The 20,771-nt window shown below is 43.0% G+C and overlaps 1 protein-coding gene across 12 annotated transcripts in view; it reads left to right on the top strand.

Annotated features, from left to right (window-relative positions):
- SLC20A2 (solute carrier family 20 member 2) overlaps window positions 1-20,771 on the top strand; it is a 104,573-nt gene that overhangs the window by 15,812 nt on the left and 67,990 nt on the right. The window contains exon 1 of one of the 12 annotated variants that reach the window (XM_027122936.1): window positions 15,013-15,749. The exons of the other annotated variants lie outside the window; for them this stretch is intronic. The gene's annotated coding sequence lies outside the window, so the exon portion shown is untranslated. Of the gene's footprint in view, window positions 1-15,012; window positions 15,750-20,771 lie in introns of those variants that run through there. 12 annotated transcript variants of the gene reach the window in all.

Genomic DNA, 20,771 nt, shown 5'->3' with positions numbered 1-20,771 from the left:
GTGTATATGTGAGGGGTGTGTGTGTGTGTGACTACGTGTGGGTGTGTGTATATGTGGGGTGTGTGTGTGTGACTGTGTGGGTGTGTGTGTATATGTGGGGTGTGTGTGACTATGTGTGGGTATGTATGTATATGTGGTGTGTGTTTGTGTGTGTGTGTGTGTGTGTGCAGTTCCATCGCGTGTAGATCTGTGTAGCCACCACCACAACCAGGACACACAACTGACCCATCAACTCAAGGCTTCTGCTTGCTACCTCTTTATATCCTTCCCTCTACCTACCAACCCTTGGTAACCACTAATGTGTTCTCCAGCTTTATAATTTCGTCATTTTGAGACTCTTATATAAATGGAATCATGCAGCCTGTGACCTTTTGAGATTGGCTTTTTTAACTCGGCATAATGCCCTGGAGATCCCTTCACGCTGTTGCGTGTATCAAGTTTGTTCCCTTTTATTGCTGAGTACTGGCATGGTATGGATGTATCACAGTTTAACCTTTTGTCTTTTGGAAGGACATTTGGGTGGTTTCCAGTTTGGGGCTATTGCAGATAAAGCTGATGTGAGCATTTGTATACAGGTGTTTTGTGTGGACCTGAGTTTTCATTTCACTAGGATAAATGCTTAGGAGTGCAATTCCTGGATCAAAACTCATGTGATGGACCGTTGTAAGCTTCTTTGAAAATATATGCTAATGCCATCCACACTTGTACATATATATATAGACAATTATTTGTTAATACCAGCCATTATAAATCATATAAATAATATACATTGTCCTTTGTTTTAAACTATCTTTCTGTATAAATTGTGGCATGCGTCCAAAGTATAGAATTCTGTCTTTTTTGTACTGTAATGTAATATGTACTAAATAAATATTTCATTTTGTTAATGAATCCCCTTTCATACTTTATTAAAAATTTTCTTGGACATATAATTGTTCTCAGATACTGAATTTGAATGGGGGAAATAGTTCATGCAATGGTTTTTTTTTTATCAATTTTCTACGATGTGGTAGAGCTGAATTTTTAAAAATACTAGATTAGCGCAGAAAACCAGGAAGTCCATTAATTGACTAATATGTGGCAAAATTTCAGATAATCGGTAGAATAGTGCTGGCACTTTTGCTTTCCAACATAATGTTTGGCATCCTAAGATGTTTCATAAAATCATTGTCTCCAAAGTTTATAATAAATGATGTTATTATTCGGATGAAGCTACAAATACTCTTTTGACATGTGAAGGGTCCTTAATTGTGGTAGCCATGGATTTACGTAACTTTATTTAATTTGGGCATCAAAAGTCCACATAAGGACAATGTGAATTATAGACAGTGGACAGGGTCAGCTGGTTGATCGGTTTTGGCTTTCCCAAATGTAGCCTTGAAATAACCGATAAAGAAAAAGCTCTTTGTAAGAGATTGGGAGAAAGGAAGGAAGAGGATGAACTGTAAAAAGCAGTGGTTCTTAACTCTCTCTGAATTATCTAGTTAGCTTTAAAAATGAAACAAGTACCTACACCCAGGCCAGTTAACTTAGAATCTCCGGAAGTGGCGCCCAGGCACTGGTACTTTTAAAAAATGCTTCCAGGTAATTCTGATGTTTAGCCAAGGTTGAGAACCCCTGAACCAACAGGAAAGGCGTCTCTGCTCATATGTCTTCACCTTAGAATTTGCTAGTGTTTGTGCTTCATGCGTCCATCTCCTGCATATTGGACTAATGTGGATTCCGCATACCTTTTATTTACGGCTCTGCTGAGGTGCGTATTTTCCTAAGGGGGAAAATAATCACACTTGTGAATTGTGGACACATTTAATCTACAAAACACAGCTTTACTCTGTATTACAGAAGAGTGCCTGTGACATGGAATCAAGTACCCCAAACAGTAAAAAACTCAGAATCACTGAAAAGTCAAAAAGGAAGTTAGATTTCGTCCAAGGTATACTGTGGGTGGGAACCTTTGGGAGAAATTAGGCATTTAGAAAACCTGCCTGGGACTTCACTGGCGGTCCAGTGGTTAAGACTCCATGCTTCCACTGTGTGAGGCACGGGTTCAATCCGTGGTCCGGGAACTAAAATCCTGCATGCCGTGGGGTGCAGCCAAAGAAAAAGAAAACCTGCCTGGAGTGCTGGGATGAGAGAGCTGAGTCTATTTATAGATCCTATTGTCGGCTTTATTTAGTTTCTTTTCTTTTTAGAATTTATTACTTTGCAAAAGCAGCATTAGCTTGTAACAAGTGAAAGTATACAAGGATGAACAAAGAAAAAAAGAATTCATCCCCCACCCATGTTCACAGATGTGAATTCTTCCACACCTTTTCCTGTATTCAGAAAAGTATGTCTAAGGATGTAGGGTTTGTCGGGTTTTTTTGCTTTTTAAGTAGGATTATACTCAATATATTATTCTGAAGCTTGCTTTTCCTCCTTAATATATCATGGGTATCTCTCCAAGTCAATAGATCAGCTCTAACTCTTGTTTCCAAAAAATGAATTAAAATTTTCAACACACCATAATTTATTCAACCATTGCCCTGCAGATGGATATTCAGGATGTTTCTCCCCACACATTTTTTTTTGTCACTACAAACAGTGATGCTACACGTATCTTTGTATGTATAACTTTAGGTGCTTGTGCTTTTGTGTCTAAAGTATTCTTAAAACCTGTGGTTTGGTTTTGGGCAGATTTCTTAGTTTCTGGATATCTTCTCTGATAGAATTAGTGAGTTAAGGTCAGTTGAATTCCAGTTGATTGGCTTCTTCTGGGTATTAAGCTGGGCATTAGATAGGAGAATCAATTATTTTAGAAATGGATCTGAATGAATTCCAGTGACCGTAGGTGTTTTTCATAGGTCCTAGAATTCCTAAGGTTTCACCTTAAACAGGCCAATGGATGGGCTTCATGGGGGTCCAAGAATCATTTGATATTGATTGCAAAACTGTGTACATTTTATGGCTTTCATCAGATTTTCAACAGGGCTGTTTCCTCAAGGAAGGCTGACAGCAACCTAGGAGAGATGACTAATACCACACATAGCAGACTGGATTCAGAATAATCTGAACAGGTTGTGGTAATGTTCTAAAACCAGCAAGATGAAGTGGCCTCAGGAGGAACCATCTGCAGGAGTTGAGGGCTGCCCCACATGCATCTGAGACAAAAACGAGCTATGAGTTTATTTGGCCACAGGCTTCTGTGAGCCTCTCTGTGATGCGGCTGCTGAAAATAGATGTTAGACCACACCTGGTGAATGTGTTTACTCCTGTGACCCATGCTTAGGTGAGACATTAGCAGGGGAGGGAGACCGGTGGTGGGCTGAGAAAAGAAGTCGCGGGAGGAACCACCGGAGGAGGAGTTGGGTCGTTGGAGCAGAAGGAGAGGGTGTTGAAGAGCGACGTGCGTGTGGACGCACAAGTGCTCAGTAAATACCTGACGGAGTGGACACCACAAGGCAAAGGATTGTGACCTGCTCTGAGCTCTGGTGAGAGTTCTCCAGTGATGGGGTGGGCGCCTTGGAGAGCAATGACTTCAAGCCTATGATGGGGGGACCCGGACAGGGGCTGTAGAAGGAATTCCTGCTCTAAGTGAGAGGTTGTACCATGGGACTTCAAAACCCTTTTAATTGGATTGTCATATTTCTTCTCTCAGGTGCTTAAATTCCAAAACAGGAGAGAATTCTAGGATAATATTGTAGGCTCTTTTAAAGTACTTTTATAGAGGCGATGGTTTTAACTCAAAGGCTACATGATTGCCAGTACAGGTGTTTGAAAGGTGCTGAAATGTTGAAATATAACAGGTTTTTATCTGAAACTTGCGGCGCATAAGTTATTCCACTGTTAAACCTGAAGTAACTAGTCTAGGCCTGTAGTGTGTGGTTTAAGACTTTATTTTTGTTTCTTTAGAGAGGAGAAAAGCCACATTCTTTTCATGCTGCAAAAAGAGAGTAAAAAAGGAAATTTCACCACTTCCTGGCTTCATTGTGGCCTCCGGAAACATAGGACACTATCTTCATTAGACTAATTGTTCTGAGTCCTGACTCAGATGATAATAATACTGCCTGGAATTTGTGTCTTGCTTGTTGTCTGCACAGGCCTGCATCCAGGTCTGCATGCCGCCCTGTGCAGATGTAGCTCTGATATTTCACTTGGGTGAGACACAGATATCTCTTATCGCCCCTCAATAACTGAAACAATATACAAATCCTTTAGGTTGTGGAAATGGATAAATACTGTCAAGTTTTTGGTTTTTTTAAATTATAAAGCTTTAAAAAAAAGAAAAACCCTGTATCTCACACTAGTGGTCTTAGAACAGCTTGGGGGCTGCTGCCACTTCCGACCATGGGTTCCATTCCTTTTTATGGTGCCAGAGAGGTTTAGGTCAGGGCTTAAGGAGATGGGCTCCACCACGCGCTGGCTTTGGGACCTGATCTCCCAGGCTGTTTCCTTGTAGAGGGAAGGTAACGATAGCACTTACACCCCGATAGAAGCACTTAGCATGGTGCCCGGCTCATGGAGAGGACTCCCTAAACATTCTACTGCTGTGTTCTGCTGTCCCCTCTTGAGCTCCTTTCTATTTTTTTCCTGACGTAGCAGATAGTGCCACTGATATGTCTCATACTATCTGGAACACAGCATGTCTAAAACTAATTTGTGTGTTCCCTCCCCTCCCCCTTCCTCCTCTCATCCTAAATCTACTTCTGCTCTGTCCTGTCTCCTCTCCACCCTCCAGAGGTGCTGGGGGCACCGCAGGCTCTGGAGGATTGAATTCCTGCTCCACCACTTAATGCCGCATGACCTTGGACAAGCGCCTTAATGTCTCTAAATCTCAGTTTCTTCAGTGATCAACCTGATTGCAATCTGTCTTCTAGAATTGGGAAGATTCCCTGAGAGGAGTACACGTTAAGTGCTTAGTGTCGTTCCTGACACTTAAGTAGGTGCACAAATACATGTTTATCACTAACAATTCTAAAGCTAGAAGTGGTGGTGTCAGCCTGAATCCCTCTTCCTTCCCCTCACCTGGGAGTCATCAGTGCTATTGATTCTACCTCAGAAGTCTCTCTCTCCTCTTTCTATTCACTGCTTTTAGGTCAGGGTTTCTTCACTTGAGTCCACTGCTCAAAGAGGTTCATAATCCCCTGAAATTTTGACATAGGTGCATTTTTCTTGAGGAGAAGGCATCTAACCTTTATCATTGACTTTCACACAGGTCAGTGACACAGGAAAGGTTACTACTAACTACTGGCTTAGACTCTTACCTCTCGACTGTATTTGGTAACCTGTCCATTGACATTCCTCCCCTGGTCTCTGTGCCTCTGATCTACTCTTCACAGTGTTGCCCAGTTATTTATCTATTTATTTAGTGTTCTTACACCCCCATCCTGTGCATACAGTTGTGTTGACTCCCTGTTGCCTGTAGTGGCTGTTCTCACCCCGGCCACATAACAGAGTCACATGGGAAGACTGTTAAAAAACACCAATGCCCAATCCCCATCCTGGACCAATTAATTGATACTAACAAATACCAGACATCAGTATTTTGTTTTAAAGCTTCCCAGGAGACTTTAATGTGTAGCCAGAGTTGAGAGCCTCAGCGGTACAAGACAGCGGACCACCGCGTTAACATGGCACGTAGGGACCTCAGCAGTCGACTTTTTCAGCCTAATCTTCTGCCTCTTCCCCCATTCACATCCTGTCACTTACACTCTGGGCACATAGTTTTTGCTATTCTCAGAACATGCTCCAAGCTTTTGCCTGGACTGATCGCTCTGCCTCAAATGCCTTTCGCTCTTTCTCTGCCTGGTCATTTCCGTCGCAGACCCTCCCCAAGTCCCAAAGACAGTTGCAACCTTCCTTTTGTGCAGACTTCTATTATAGGCCTTACACTGTACTACAATTATTTGTGTCTGTCTTCCATACCACACTGAACTCCTAGAAGGTAAGATCCTTATTTATTTCACCTTTCTCGTGCTTGGCACCGGCTTAACAAGTTCCCTGAAAGTCTGATGAATAAGTAAATGAGAGGGGAAAGCAGCCTACTCTGGGGAATCAGAAAGTCCATGGGGTTGGAGCGTATAAGTAAATATGCTGTACCAGATGTGGTGAGGAAGGCTCGGCAGAAGTTCATCCTCTACTTTTATAAAAAGGAAAGATGGAAGTATATGAGTTTCTCACCTGGGACTAGGAAAGTCGAGACCAGCTTTGACAATAGCTCCAAACATTGTTGAGCTCACAGTCATGTGATGTTTGGCTCCTGAGATGGTGACGAGGTTTCTGAACGAGAGATGAAGAATCAGCCACTCCGATGGTGGCAGCTGTTTATTTTGCCCAGTGGACTATGCTAACTTAGTTACTGATTTAAAGATACCCTTATATGGACGGTTCTCCAGACATTATATGTTTCTAATTTTGATCTCATCTCTGACCCTTAGGTTTTAGCCGCCGTCTTCTCTCGGCTGTTGTTAATACTTTTTTCCTCAGTGTGTCTCAGAATTGTCCAACACGTTCTAAAGAATCGTAACTTAAACGTGATTGATTCCTCCTTTTCTTCAGTGCCCAGGATTAAATTTTGGAAGAGATTACTTTGGTGAATGATCTCAGAGAGGTTCTTTTGGATATTGTTTGGGGTTTTATCTTAACTGTTTTTCCTGTGCACTGGCCTACCACTACACTCCTGGGAGAAGCTATGGCTTATTTAACACTTTCACACAAAGAACAGTAAGTACTAGTCTGACATCATGATTTGCATGTTTTTCTGATAGGCTGTGTATGAACAACTAGAATACCCTTTGTCTAACTGGCTGTTTATTATCCTATAATCCAATATCATATCTTATCCTTATTCAAAATCAGAGTGTTAGTTGGAATTTATTAATATGCTACTCTTTTACATGTCCATCATCTTATTTAAAAAGAGGGTTTTTTTTTTACTTTTTAAAATTGAAGTATAGTTGTACAGTGTTTTATAAGTTACAGGTCTACCATGTGGTGATTCACAATTTTTAAAGGTTATGCTTCATTTATAGTTATTATAAAATATTGGCTGTATTCCCCACGTTAAGCCTTAAAGCAATCTGGATTTATCAAGAACTCCTCCTTTCAGTGTAGTTGACATGAAAGGATCTTAATTAGTGAAACTAAAAAGAATAATTTTTAGTTATTTTTTAGGAACACGTTTTTAAAAACAGATCTGACTCAAAGAACTGGGAGCCGGGCGCGGTGGCGCGCGCCTGTAGTCCCAGCTACTCGGGAGGCTGAGGCAGGAGGATCGCTTGAGCCCAGGAGTTCTGGGCTGTAGTGCGCTATGCCGGTCGGGTGTCCGCACTAAGTTCGGCATCAATATGGTGACCTCCCGAGAGCGGGGGACCACCAGGTTGCCTAAGGAGGGGTGAACTGGCCCAGGTCGGAAACGGAGCAGGTCAAAACTCCCGTGCTGATCAGTAGTGGGATCGCGCCTGTGAATAGCCGCTGCACTCCAGCCTGGGCAACATAGCGAGACCCCGTCTCTAAAAAAAAAAAGAACTGGGAAATGCACCCTTTCCTGGCAATTAGAGAGACAGGAAGAGAATGTCAAGAAAAAGAAGAAACCGAGTCTTACAATGTGAGCACTAAGGTCTAAAATGGGTAATTGTTTCCTGCTTCACAGTCTACAATCAACCCCAATACCCCGGTACCATTTGTCCACGCTTCTTTTTGTGAACCAGGGTCTGTGTAAAGGAGCTGGTCTCTATGTTTCTGAGAATGGCCTCTTGGATTATTATAATTTCTGGGCTATTACAGTTTTAAGAGCTGAGTTGTTAATCCTTCTGTTTTTTTGTTTATTGCTGATATTCTGAAAAATGAGCCCTCATTGGAGCACTTTTTAAAATGAAATATACAGTACTTAAGAGATAGAATCATGTACATTTATCTCAAGAGACTAGGCTCTTTCCCCCCCCATTGAAACCAGCCACCTACTGGATTCTTGTAGCTAAGTGAAGTTAGAATCTCTTATGAATATTTCAGCTCTTCTAATTTGAGGTTGATTTTGAACTGCTTACCCCCGAAGTGACCACTTCTCACTCAGTGTGTCTGGTTGAGAACAGACCACATCCATTTACAAAAAACCTGTTAAAAGTTAGAAAGCAAATCCTTGATTTCCCAACTGTTTTGGTAAACTGGTACCAAGTGTCGTGTTTTCCCACACACTTAGGCATCTTACAAATGCTCGGCGACTTGAGAATGGAACACAGGAGCCATGAGAACTTACTTGAAATTATTATTAGTAGAACTGGCAGCCTTTTGAGGGTCCTTTTCAGATTTACCCTGCAAGTTTCCTATAAAAACCCAGAGCCCCAAAGTAGATTCTCTACTATGTACAGGTGGTTCAAAGAGGAATTCCCCTTCATCATTATTTTACATAGGTAAAATAAACATTTTTTTAAAAAATCCATGCCAAGTACTGTTCTGAATGTTGTATGTCCATTGACTCATTTTTACAAGTCTGTTAACTTGCCTGTGGTTGCTAAGCTAGTAGGCAGTGAAGTTGGGATTCGAATGAACCCAGCAGCACGGCTCTATTAAAGAGCTCACCTACAGCCCTCTTTTAGTCCTTACCGTGAAAAGAGATTGTAGGAGCTGTTGAAGTTGGCTTAATTGCTTGTGAAACAGCGTGGCTAAAATAACAGAAATGAATACTGAATGCTAATGTGCCAGAAGGTTTTGGAAGTTCATAGCTTGTTGTCCGATTCTTAATAGTTTTTCTATAATTGGATGGAGTCAACTGAGAAGTGGGCATTTACGATTAGCAGTTCAGCATAACTTGTTAATTCACATTCTGTTCACCAGTGCGGAATTGACAATACAGTTTGATCTGTGGTGGGTGAAATTTTCACTGCTGCATTATCTATGAAAAAGAGGTTTTGAAACAAATAGTGTAAGATTGCAGGACATTTTTACTTATTTCAACACGACAGAATATTTTCAAGTACTTTTAGCAGTATTTTTTTTTTTAGTATAATCTGTATTTTCATCTTAAAAACAGAGGGAACTCAGTTTAATATTTGTTAATAGGTTCAAGTAATACAACTGCATTTAAAAGTGTTTTCAGTTTGGATATATAACTACTTGAAGCCAAATTAGACTAGAATTAGTAAGATTTCATTAACCTACCTTTTGAATCATGTGGCTTTGTCTACTTTTTTCCGCCTGAAATCCCAACTTACAGTACATTTAAGGTTTCTTGTTTTAGATTAGCTTGAATACTAATAAATTATAGAGGTTTCGATTGTACTTAATGAGCCTATGCTTATTTTTCCAATGAAGGTACATTTATTACATGAGACATTACTACAGCTTTGTTTGAATCTGGCAGCCGTGCTGTGTCTGTCTAGCAGTTTAAACCTAGCATCTCACGTGCACAACGGTTGCCCCAAGAGAGAAGGGGAGGGACAGTCTCTGATCTTCTGAGTGGAGGCTCATGTTGAGGCACGGGAAAACATGGCTGACCCTCGTGTTCTAGTACAGTGCTCTGTGAACTTCAGACAAAGGAAAAAATTAAATATATCTAGCACCTACTACATACATGTTCTGTCCTTGGTGATATAGCTATATCTGTATCTCTGTATTGATACACATCTGTCTACTGGTCTAGCTATCTAACTATCTATCTTGCTATGTATGCATAAACATGAGTTTGTTTATTTAACAAACTATTTATATATTAAGCACCAGGCACTGTTCTGCATGCTTTACAAATATAAACTTACTTAATCTTCATAATCACCCTATGAAATTTGTATATTGTTATGCCCATTTTAAAGATGATGAAACTGAGACACAGAGAGAGTAATTGCCCAGGGTCAACAACTATTAAGTGTTGAAACTCGAAGGAACCCGGGCAGTCTTGCTCTGGACTCCACACAATCATTGGACACTTTACAGCATAAACTTGGAGAAATTAAGGAACTTTATTAGTGATCTAAACAGCTATTAATTGATAGAGCTGAAATCCATTTCCCAGACATACATTCTACAGACATGCATCACAGCCTCCCTTTTTCTCGTGTCTTTGCTCATGTTGTTGGTTCTGTATAATGTTCTTTCCACTCCTTTTACTGTTGAAAGCTTATCAGCAGGCAGAGGCTCAGTTCACATGCCACTTTCTCCAAGATGCCTTTCTTGACTAACCCAACTAGAAGCCTCTTCTTCTTTTCTTAGATTCCTATTGGAAAGGATTTTCACCCTTTGGGATGCTTACTGATTACCCTCTTATATGGTAGAAAGGTTTATATATATACTGTCATGTCTCCTATCAGATTATGAGCCTCTTGAAGGTAGAACTGTCATTAACACCATTTTCTGCTACAGTCTTGGGCCGCCTGCCGTTTGTTCAAATCTTGCAAATGCTTGGGAGTTTCTTAGTGGCAGGAAGCAGCTGTTTAACGAGTGTTTGTTAAATGGATGTGACTATTAGGAATGTATGGTGAGGATAAATTTTCCCCAGAAAATTTAGAAATTTTAGAATTTTTAAATTTGAAATTTAAAAATTTTTAAATTTAAAAATTTAGAAATTTAAAATTTTCTAAGATACTTAAAAAATTAACTCTGTTAAAATAAGTATTCAAACAACAGCAGTAATAATGCTGCCTTTATTTTCATAGTCCTGATATAATTATGTTATAGATTATGCAGAATTAGCTGTTTATCAAAGGCTTTAAAAAGAACTGTCTTGAACTTGCTACTATGTGTATATATATTTTTAGCTTGCAAAAAATGCTGGAGAAAAAGTGGTTTATTCTTTGAGTCAGATTTTTCTGCTCATGTGTGTGTAAATGGTACTCTTAATCCATTTCTGAAGTATTAAGACAGACTGAAAGGCTGTGAACTCTGCCCATGTAATCACTCTGAAGGCCAGGATGGAGAAGTCATTACTTTAGCACAGGGAGTTGTAGCATCGAAGCCCACTTATATTTGTTTCCAATTATAAGATGAAATAAATAGAGCACTTACATTTTAGCAATTTTATCATCAGACCATATCACTATTTCATTTTAGTTTGATTAACGTGATAGTGGAGATGACAAAGTAAATGTAGTAATCAGAATTGTGGATTTTTTTTAAGCTACAATTGTGAATTTTTAAGAGTAAGATAGACGTAGATTAGTCTTAAAGGATTTCGTTTGGAAGTAAAGGGATGGACTGTTACAGACCTTTTGAAGATTGTATGTTTGTGAGCTTTTGCTATATAACAAGCCACCTAATTCTAGCAGCTGGGAAAAGGAAACCTTCTGTCTCGCAGTTCGGGAGGTCACCCTGGTGGCTCTTCTGGTTGGAGCTAGCCCGGCTGGTCTTTGCAGTTAGCTGGTGGCTTGGCTGGGGCCGCAAGGCCTGGGGTGGCCTCCTGGCCCGTCGGGCCATCGTCGGGCTGCCTGGGGTGGGGCTTCAGTGGCAGAGGGCAAGCCTGTGTCCACGTGGTCTCATCCTCAGAAGGCTATAGCCGGGAGTCTCCAGGTGGTGGTCTCAGGGCTCCGAAGTGCAGCAGGAGGCGGCAGGCTCCCCTGGGCCCGCCCTTAAGTCTTTGGGTGATGTCTGCAGGCCAAGCCCAGGTCAGTGTGGGCAGGGGCTCCCCCAGGGTGTGGGTACAGGGAAGCAGGAACAGATAGGGGGCTATTACTGCACCACCTGCCAGATATGAAATCTGTGCGTACTGTTGGTCAGTGTCCCTAAACTGATCCAGCCTTAGGCTTGCGGCCTGAGCTGCTCTAATGGAGGAGAACTGAGCAGGCTGTCCAGGCCGCGGTGTTTTCAGAGACAGTTGGCAGACCCTGGCTTCCCTGAAATACTTAACAGTTGTTTGAAGCCCCTTTCAACTTTTTCTGTTTTGAAGCTTCGAAGAATGAAAGTCAGGAGGCTTTCATCCTCACTCAGTAACATCCCAAACCGGTCTTCAGCGAGGACTGCACTGAACGTGGAAAGGGTGCGACCCTAAAGGCGCAGTGGTTTACTGAGAGCGCGTGCGTGGCCGTGCCTGACCGGGTGCCTGGCCGGCCCGGAGTCCTCACGCTGCCCCTTGCTGTCGCACCATTGCCCCTGTTTTATGGGTGGCAAGGAAGCAGACTCACAGGCCCGCTGAGCTGCCTGGGGTCATACAGTTGGTGGGTGGGGCTGCCTTTTGAACCAGGTCTTACTGACTCCCCAGCTATGGTCCAAAGAAGACTTTCTCCCCAGTGGGCTGGGGATGTTTTTTTCAGCACGAAGTTTTTGAGTACTTTATGCCATCCTCTGAAAACCTGGGGACCGTGGTGAGATGTGAATTTTTTCCCCTTCCTACCTTTCTCCTGCCCTGTACCTTCACTAGTTAGGCCAAAAAACCAGGTGTAATGAAGATGATAAATAACTCAGAGGGGAAACTTTACTGCTGGTTCCAGATGTCATTTTTAAATATTTTGGAATAATCTATCTGTGACTGTTCTAGAGTCCAAAATAAAATTCAGAATCCTGAAATATTCTAGGACATATATTTAAAATTTCAGTGGGGGGAGATATATTAGGAATTTGGGAGTAACATGCACACACTACAATATATAAAGTAGATAAACAACAAGGACCTACTGTAGAGCACAGGGAACTCTACTCAATATTTTGTAAAAACCTATGTGGGAAAAGAATCTGAAAAAGAAATATCTATATGTATATAACTGAATCACTTAGCGGTACACTTGAAAGTAACACAAAATTGAAAGTCAACTGTACTTCAATAAAAAAATTTCATTAGAAATAACCTTCATTTAAAAATGAAGCTGCCCCCCTTCCTTGTGCTCCCATGGCCCACAGCACATAACTGCATCGCCCTATTTACCAGAACCGTGTATTTGCCAGGTTGGGGCTGGGGGGGGTCCGTCCCTCCCACTCAGCCGTGAGCTCCTTGACATAGAGACCTTGTCTTTCCTTTCTGTATCCCCAGCAGCACGTCCCAGAACGGCAACATTCCAGTATTCCGGGAACAGTATTTGTTACATGATTCTATAACTCGATTCCATACCCAGGGAGAAACGCTTTTCTTCTTTTCATCTCTCCTCCTTTTGGTCTGTTTGTCCTCCTTTTAGTCCTTTCTCTTTTCTGAGTCATATTCTTCCTGTTTGTCTGAGTTCCTCGGCTTTCCATGTCTCCCACCCTCTCACTGGCGATATTTATATTCATTACATGTTGAAATGACGGCATCTTGGATGTATTGAGTTAAGTAAAAATGTTATTAAAATTAATTTCACCTGTTTATTTTTACTTTTTTAACGTGACTAGAAAATTTTAAATTATAGAGGTAGCTGCTCTGGAGGGTCGTGATCCAGGCCAGTCCAGTAACGTGAGTTTGTCAGAACAGTTGTCTTTGTCTGGATTTCATGGGTCTGTCGGGCTGAAGAGCCCCGAGGCGCCGGCCCCCACGCACATAGCTCTGCCTCTGCCTCCTGCCCACCACCCACAGTTCATGACAGCGAACGGGAGGCTTTACCTTGCTTTGAAATGAGGCACAGAGATTTTTCTCTGCTGTCACAGGTATGCCTGGAACAAGAGTCCAGATGACTCTCACATTCTTTTCACTCATGAAAAGGAAACAGCAGGGTGACTCGTACATTGGAGGATACACTATTTTCTTTGGAATGTTTTAGTTCTTGCATTTTGGAACAGGTGTGGCCTCTGTTGAAAGCAACAGTGGAGTCATACTCAGCATATTTGATACGTGAAGAACTGGAAAACTGCTCGGTGTCTCCTGCCTTCAGTGTAAGGGATGTGGGCCCATCATCCTGACCCTCTCCGATGGCAGATCCTATGCATAAGTATTTACGGTGTATTGGCTTTTTTCTTTTTTTCAGTTTAGGCTAGAAATAATGTTTTGGCTTAGAAACTCTTTGACTGAACTGTGACATAATAGGATAAGGATAATTGTGTCAAAAATAGCGTCTTGATGTCCTCCTTTGGCATTAAGAATTCCAGAGTAAGTTCGCTGTGGATCACTGAGAAGTGATCATGTTAATCAGAGGTCAGCCATCTGCGATAAGTTCTTTCCTTTTGGCGCAGAGTTGGGGGGCCCACTCCAGTGACGGGTTGGGATGGTGAATGCAGGGCAGCTACCATCTCACGGGGGTGAGCACGTGCTGGCTGTAGCCGCATAAGGCTGGGCCTGGGGGTGGAAGCCCGGACTGGCAGCCAGCAGTTTTTGTAAACAACCGGGAGGGGGATTGTGCTGGTGGCTCCAGCTCATGCCAGTGAGAACCAGCCCGTTCGCCACTTTGGGTGGCCAAGTGCTTCATAAGGACGCAGCCAGGTCTTACGGGTCCATGTCACCTGCCTGTACCAGGGAGTTGGGGTGTGAGCCTCAGAGCTCAGACCTGGGATCTGGGAGCTGAGCAGAATAAATCTCTTGAAATCTAAACTGACACATGACATTTTAAAATTGGGAAAACAGCTCTGAAAAGATTTGTAGGATTATAGCTGAATAGTTAACATGGAAGACATGTCATAGAGAGGTTAGGAGCAGAGGTGGAATAATCCCGTGTTGATTCAGTGAGAAGCGTTGGACAAGGCATTGAATTTCCCTGTTTACCCATCTGTTTAAAAAACAAAATGGGAAAATGACATCTCCCAGAGATGTTTGGAGATTTGATTGATGTTGGTAGTGTGCCTGGATAGTTCTCATAAAGTGTCCAGTAAGAGCAAAATGTGTCATAAGAACTTAAATATCTACACAGACTCGTCTGAACCATCTTGAGTAGATAAGCAGTTCTGTGTCTTTGATCCAAGTTGTACTTATTAAGGCAACTTGTATTTTTCAAAGAAAGTTCTGTGTTACTTCCAGTTTTCTTTTGAATATCAGCTATGTACTTGGGGTCTTTAACTGTCAACTTGAGCTTCAACATGATTTATAGGTGGTCTGTCACCTATAAAGGACAGTTTACCAGTTCCAGACAGCCAGGCAGTTAAATACACTTCAACATGCTTCTTGCTAAGGACGATGCCTTTTGCAAATATTTGAGATATTTGTTCTCAGTTGTTATTAGTGAACCAGTATCCTCACAGCGGCTCGTCGGGAGATGCAGAAGACAAAGCCAGAAGGCAAACGAAATTCGTTCATTATATATCAGAAAAAGAGCTTTCACTTACCGCTCTTTGTTGGTAGACTTACTGGTATGTGTCTTTGATGCCTGTTTAATTTCACGTAGTACCACGTCTAATCATGCTGTGTAAATAATCTGACAGAATATCCCTTTACTTGGTTTTTCCTTGTGAAGAGCATACAGCACTGCCACCTTGTTGCCAAAGTTTTGTCTGATTTGAAAGTGCTTAAAAGTCAAGTGAACGCCTGCTGTGAAAAAGAGCTTGCTCTCTCTCCCTCTGTCAGTACTTGCGAAAACAGGAAAACAGCGTAAAAGGAGATAGCACCATGGGACTGAATTCAATAATTAGCATAATCATGATGCTCCGTATTGTTCCCCAGGGCACGCCCCTTGGCCAGATCTCCCATTAAGAGGACACCGATGTTGTCCCAGTGAATAAATCCCCGCACACATGATGCAGATCAGCGAGTTCCTGCCCGCTGCGCCGGTGCAGTTAATTTTAGCCAGGGTTCGTTCTATGAGTGTAAAACTGTTTACCCAAGTAGAAGTTAGCAAGCTGAAATGTGACTTCTCCGCCCCATGTGAGAGGCGTCTATTTTAGACTCAGGTTGTGTCGGTGATCCCCAGAGAGCTGTCTTTGAAGAACTGCAGCCCCGATTTTCTTTGAAAGTACTTGTGAGTACTGGGTGAATCTTTCAGATTTCTCTTTGTTCTTTTCTCCTTAAATCTTCCTAATGTTGCTGTCATAATAATTTTTTATCTCTTGGGAAAACTGGGAACTCTGGGGTGGGCACTTTAGAGGCTTCTAAGAATGGTGGCGAAGGGGCTTTCCTTAAATGTATCCTAATGCAAGAAACCTGCCTTACTCGATGTTCCCAAGAGAAAGTATGTGATTCTTACTATTTTTAACTTTGCAAAAGCAGTCTGTGGATTGTTATATACTTTATCTGCTCAGATATTTGCTTAATGGAATGGTGTGTCATTGAGCTCTATTTTCAATGGTTACCTAACTCTTAGAGGGAAAAAAAAATGTTGAAAGTGGATTCCTGTTACACTTACTGTGAGCTACAAGTTTATGTGCAGAAATAATGGGAGTGTCAAATGTAATTTTGTAAAACGTGTAGATGGACAGTTTTTGTTAAAGGACGATTTGGTGCTTAAATCCATATACTCCTAAAGAGAAGCCCTTAAAAAATAAAATGAATTTAGGAGGAAGCTTTTGGAAAGTAATTGAAATTATCTTCTGGAAGAATTCCCTAATCTTAACTGCTTTCAATGTAACAAGTCGCCGGCTTAAATTCGGACTGAAGAAAACTAAAGATTTTAATGTAGAATATTTTCAATTAAGTCTGAATCACCTAGCTTAGTTCAAAGTGTGTTTTAATTCAGAAGACTCTGACTTCATGCCAAACAACTTGCTTATGACACAGAACCTGGCAGGAATTTCTTTATCAATTAATACGTAAATTATCTCCCCCCTGGGAATGTTGATTTTAATGAAACAGTTCTAACGGGGTAGTAGCTGCTCCCAGGCGTTAGGGCTCCATCATCTGTGGGCCGGAGGAAGGCTTGCCCTCAGATGCCATTTTCCATTTGGAAAGCTGCATTTAAAGACTTCTTTGTTAGTATGTATTGTCTGATTTTAAATCCGAACAACCCAAGGTGCCAACAATGAAAGGAAATGTTTCAGTGGTACATTTAGTAGGAAAAGAATGTAAGACGGGAAAATAGAACTGAGTTCTTGGGCTATTTTTAGAAATAAACTTTTTTTTTTTTAAACTTAAGTCTTTTTATTGAGTAGAAGAGAAACTTGCCATCCAGATTCATTGTAATTATAACAGAGAAGTCTGTAATGTCATCTTCAGCAGTTAAAGCGACTTTGTTCCAGGATATTCTTCAGAATATATACTTTTATCCAAAGAGAGTAACTGTTCTTACTTTTGACTGTTAATAAGGCACCATCAGAGTCTCAGTGGAGTGTTTCTAGAGGTATACTGTGGTTGGGTATTAGATCCTTTTCAAGCTATTATTCATCCGCTCAATTGTAGTTTAGTCCTGCAAAACAGAAAAGCTGTTTAAAATTTATCCATGTTTTTAATTTAACAGAAAGAAGTTTCCCAAGGTGTTTTTACTACAAGGAAGCATATGTTCTTTTAGGAGGAGTTACTAAAATGCTCGTAGACACTCTCCGAGTGTTTGCTTTTGTGATTTACGCTCTTTGAGAGAGTGATCTAGGCCAGGAGGTGATGTCAGTGTCAGGGTGGGAATTTCTCCTGTTTTGTGGAGCCTCGATTCTCCTCCTGCGGCTCACCCTGGGGGGGGCTGGTAAAGGGACAGTGGTCTCGGTGCCCTCCTGAGAAGAGGCTCTGTTGACTACTTGTGACCTTGGCCGTGACCAATCACAGTGAGCTCAACCTAGAGTCACCAACAGGGGGTCCAGATGCTGAGAAACATGGGCAGCTTTGTGGCCTGTGGAAGGAGCCCGGGACCCGTGGTTTCAGCCGTGTGCCGGGCACACCTGAGTCTCCTGCACTTAACTTTGTGCAGGTGTGACCTCCAGCCCTGTTTAAGCTGCTCTCCCTGGCAGCCCGCCCTTCTGTCCTAGTCCTTTCCCCCTTAAAATAGTTACAGCCCCAGAGGCTCTGACAGAGTAACTCCTGATCGCAGTAGATTTCTTTTACTGTGACCTCATTCCTAGAGAAGAGTCTTCTGCTCTGAAGCTTTCAGGGGTTTTCAGGGAAGTGGAGAGGAACGTTTTCTCTGGCTCCCCTTCATCCACGTGCGGTTTTTAATAGGTAACTGTGTGGCTAGACTTACATTATCTAACAGGTTGCCTTTTGGTTGGGAGCCTAATGCATGTGCTCAGTGATCACACTTCTAGAATGTTCTTTCAGAAGGAACTCTTGCAGGAATAGGATTTGATACATTGAGTTCCGGATGAAAGGAGCAGTGAGCAGAGGGGTGTCTTCAGCGCTGCCTGTCTTGGGCACAAGTGTATGGTAATAGGATCTGGCCCTCGGTAGGAATGCCGATTGCTTCTGGAAATGCTGGGACGGCTGTTGCTATTTAGCATGTATTAAGCACCCCCAGAGCCATACAATGCACAAAGAAAGCATAGTTCCTACTCTCAAAGAGCCCACATGCTCAAATTAGGCGGGACAGAGCCTGGGCCGCGACTTGCACACTGAGTAAACCTGCAGAGCAAGGAATAGAAGGAGGGAAAGGAAGACAAATGGGGAGGGTCGGGGGTCACCTGTGGGCTGCTTTCAGTCCATCTGGGCTTCTGCCTTGTAGGATTCGGGCAGCCGGCAGTGCCACGGGGCCCTGCTTCCCTGTCTCTTCCAGCAGCTGGGGAAGTGATGGAGGTAAGAGGGGGATGGCCCCCAGGGCCTGATCCACAACCGCAGGTCCCTGGGACGATTCCCCAGGCAGGGAAGGAGATCAGGAGTTTCACCTGCACCTGGAAAGGGACTGTTTATTAGTCTATAAAGGAGGAAACTTGATACCACATAAAAGCAATACAAGTAAGGGGCATCTTTCTCCACAGAGTGATGTCTGGATGGAAACCTGAATTTGGGTTCCCGATTTTCTCTCCCTCTTAAACTGATACACGATTGAACAAGTTACTTCATCCCCAATCTGGCTGGGGATGTCGAGTCAACAGTTGTGTTAGTTAGAGAAGTGCTTTGAGCTTCTCTGAAGAAAGGCGTTTCGAAGGTCAACTCAGCATTACTGCAGCCTGTAACGGTGTCAGAAGGGCAGGAATCAGAGGGAGCTAACAAGGCAGGCTCGGGTATTGGAGGTTAATAAAAGGAGGATGTGGTATGAATCTGTGAGTCATTTTCCCTTTATACTCAGCCTCATCCCATCTCTGACTAAGGTTCCGGGTCTAGTTCACGGCTCCACAACTAAAAGGGACTTGGAGAGATCCCAACAGAAAACCTCGCAAATGATTAAAGGGTTGGAAAATGATGCCTCTAATAAGATGTTAGGGAACTTCTGTTATTTAGGCTGAAGGGAAAAAATGACCAGGGGACTCTTGGATTGTTATTCCAGTGTCTGTGTGCCTCTGGACCAGGGGACGATGGCCAGCTAGTATCCAGTTCTGTTGAGGATGTAAGGGTTTGGTCCAGTAAGGGTTCAGTTAGAACCGTGGTCCTCAATGTGTGGTCCTAGTACCCTCAGCATCAGTACCACCTGGGAGCTTGTGAGAAATGCACATTCTCAGGCCCCACCCAAGACCTGTTGATTCAGAAACTGTGCGGGTGGGACCCAGCAATCTGGTTTTAGCTAGCCCCCCAAGTGATTCGGATGAAGTTGGAGGACCACTAGATGAGGTACAAAGACGAGTATTACAAAATGGGGAACTTGGGTCCTGGAAAATGTAAACGGTTTCCCTGAAGTCATCTAAAAATGGGTTTATATTTGTCTGCAGTGTTTTCAATATTCTGTCTGAAGTCAGGAGTTAAATGACCTGTCAGAGCCCCCTCTAGCCCTAACTTTGCGCTGGATTTCCTCTGTCACTGAGAGAAGACTAATAATTACCCAGGATAATTTTGCAATTACTTTTCTGAACTCAGTAGTTAAGACAGTGCCCGTTTCAGATGAGGAACAGATGAGATATTGTGGTAGAAGTCATATTGTGTTTTATCTCCTGCCTTTGCTCTATCACAGTGTCATTAAATAGACTGCTCCCCGTGTGACTTCTCAGCAGCCACCTGGGGGCAAGTTTGGGCAGCTGTGAAAATGGGGAGCCCCTTGATGTTGGCCCATGACCCCTCTGTGCCACAGACTGCTGTGACAGTCCCCATTTCAGGGGGGACTCTTCCCCATTTCAGAAGAAGCGTGGGGACGGGGCAGTGTGATGCCAGCCCATCTTCCCAACTCTGTCCCTTCTGCCTGCAGGATGCCATCCCTCGTGCCTGCACGGGGAGTTCCACCTGCCACCTGGAAGCTGGGGACAGGGGGACCTAAATATATTGTGGTAGTGGGTCTCCCTTAGAGCCGGAGGATAGGGGCCTGTTTATCCTGTTGTTTTGTATCCGCAGCAGACAACCAACGGGACACCTAGTAGGCACTTAACACAAATACCTAGTGAATTATTCTGTTGCACCGTCCAAGGCCACAGGTGCGCCGCCCTTGCCCATGTAATTAATGATCTCGAATCGGGCAGCTGGCAGTTCTGACCCTCCCCAGTCCAGGTACTTATTCCTAAGAGTCCCTCTCCTCCCCCCGCAGCCCCCCATTTTGCACATAATAAAAATGCATCTTGGGCTTCCCTGGTGGCGCAGTGGTTGGGAGTCCGCCTGCCGATGCAGGGGACGCGGGTTTGTGCCCCGGTCGGGGAAGATCCCACATGCCGCGGAGCGGCTGGGCCCGTGAGCCATGGCCGCTGAGCCTGCGCATCCGGAGGCTGTGCTCCGCAACGGGAGAGGCCACAACAGTGAGAGGCCCGCGTACCGCAAAAAAAAAAAAAAAATTCATCTTAATTTAGTTGTCTTTGCCCTTTTGTGTATTTTTCCTTTGTACTTTTGCTTGAAGGAGTTGTCTGGGGTTGAAAACAAACTACGGAGAGTGTGTCTGTTACACTTTGTATAGCGTTTAGGACAATCTGAGCTTCCTGTGATCAGAGTGAAGAAAGGGTTCTCTGAGGACATGTTTTGCCAGTGTTGCCTAGAAAGTGTCACACCTGGATCA

The sequence above is a fragment of the Aethalodelphis obliquidens genome, unplaced genomic scaffold, assembly GCF_003676395.1.
Source record: "Aethalodelphis obliquidens isolate GAN/ISIS:26980383/991018 unplaced genomic scaffold, ASM367639v1 scaffold25, whole genome shotgun sequence".
Lineage (NCBI taxonomy): Eukaryota > Metazoa > Chordata > Mammalia > Artiodactyla > Delphinidae > Aethalodelphis > Aethalodelphis obliquidens.
The sequence above is the reverse complement of the archived record's forward strand: the minus strand, read 5'-3'. Positions and strand labels throughout refer to the sequence as shown.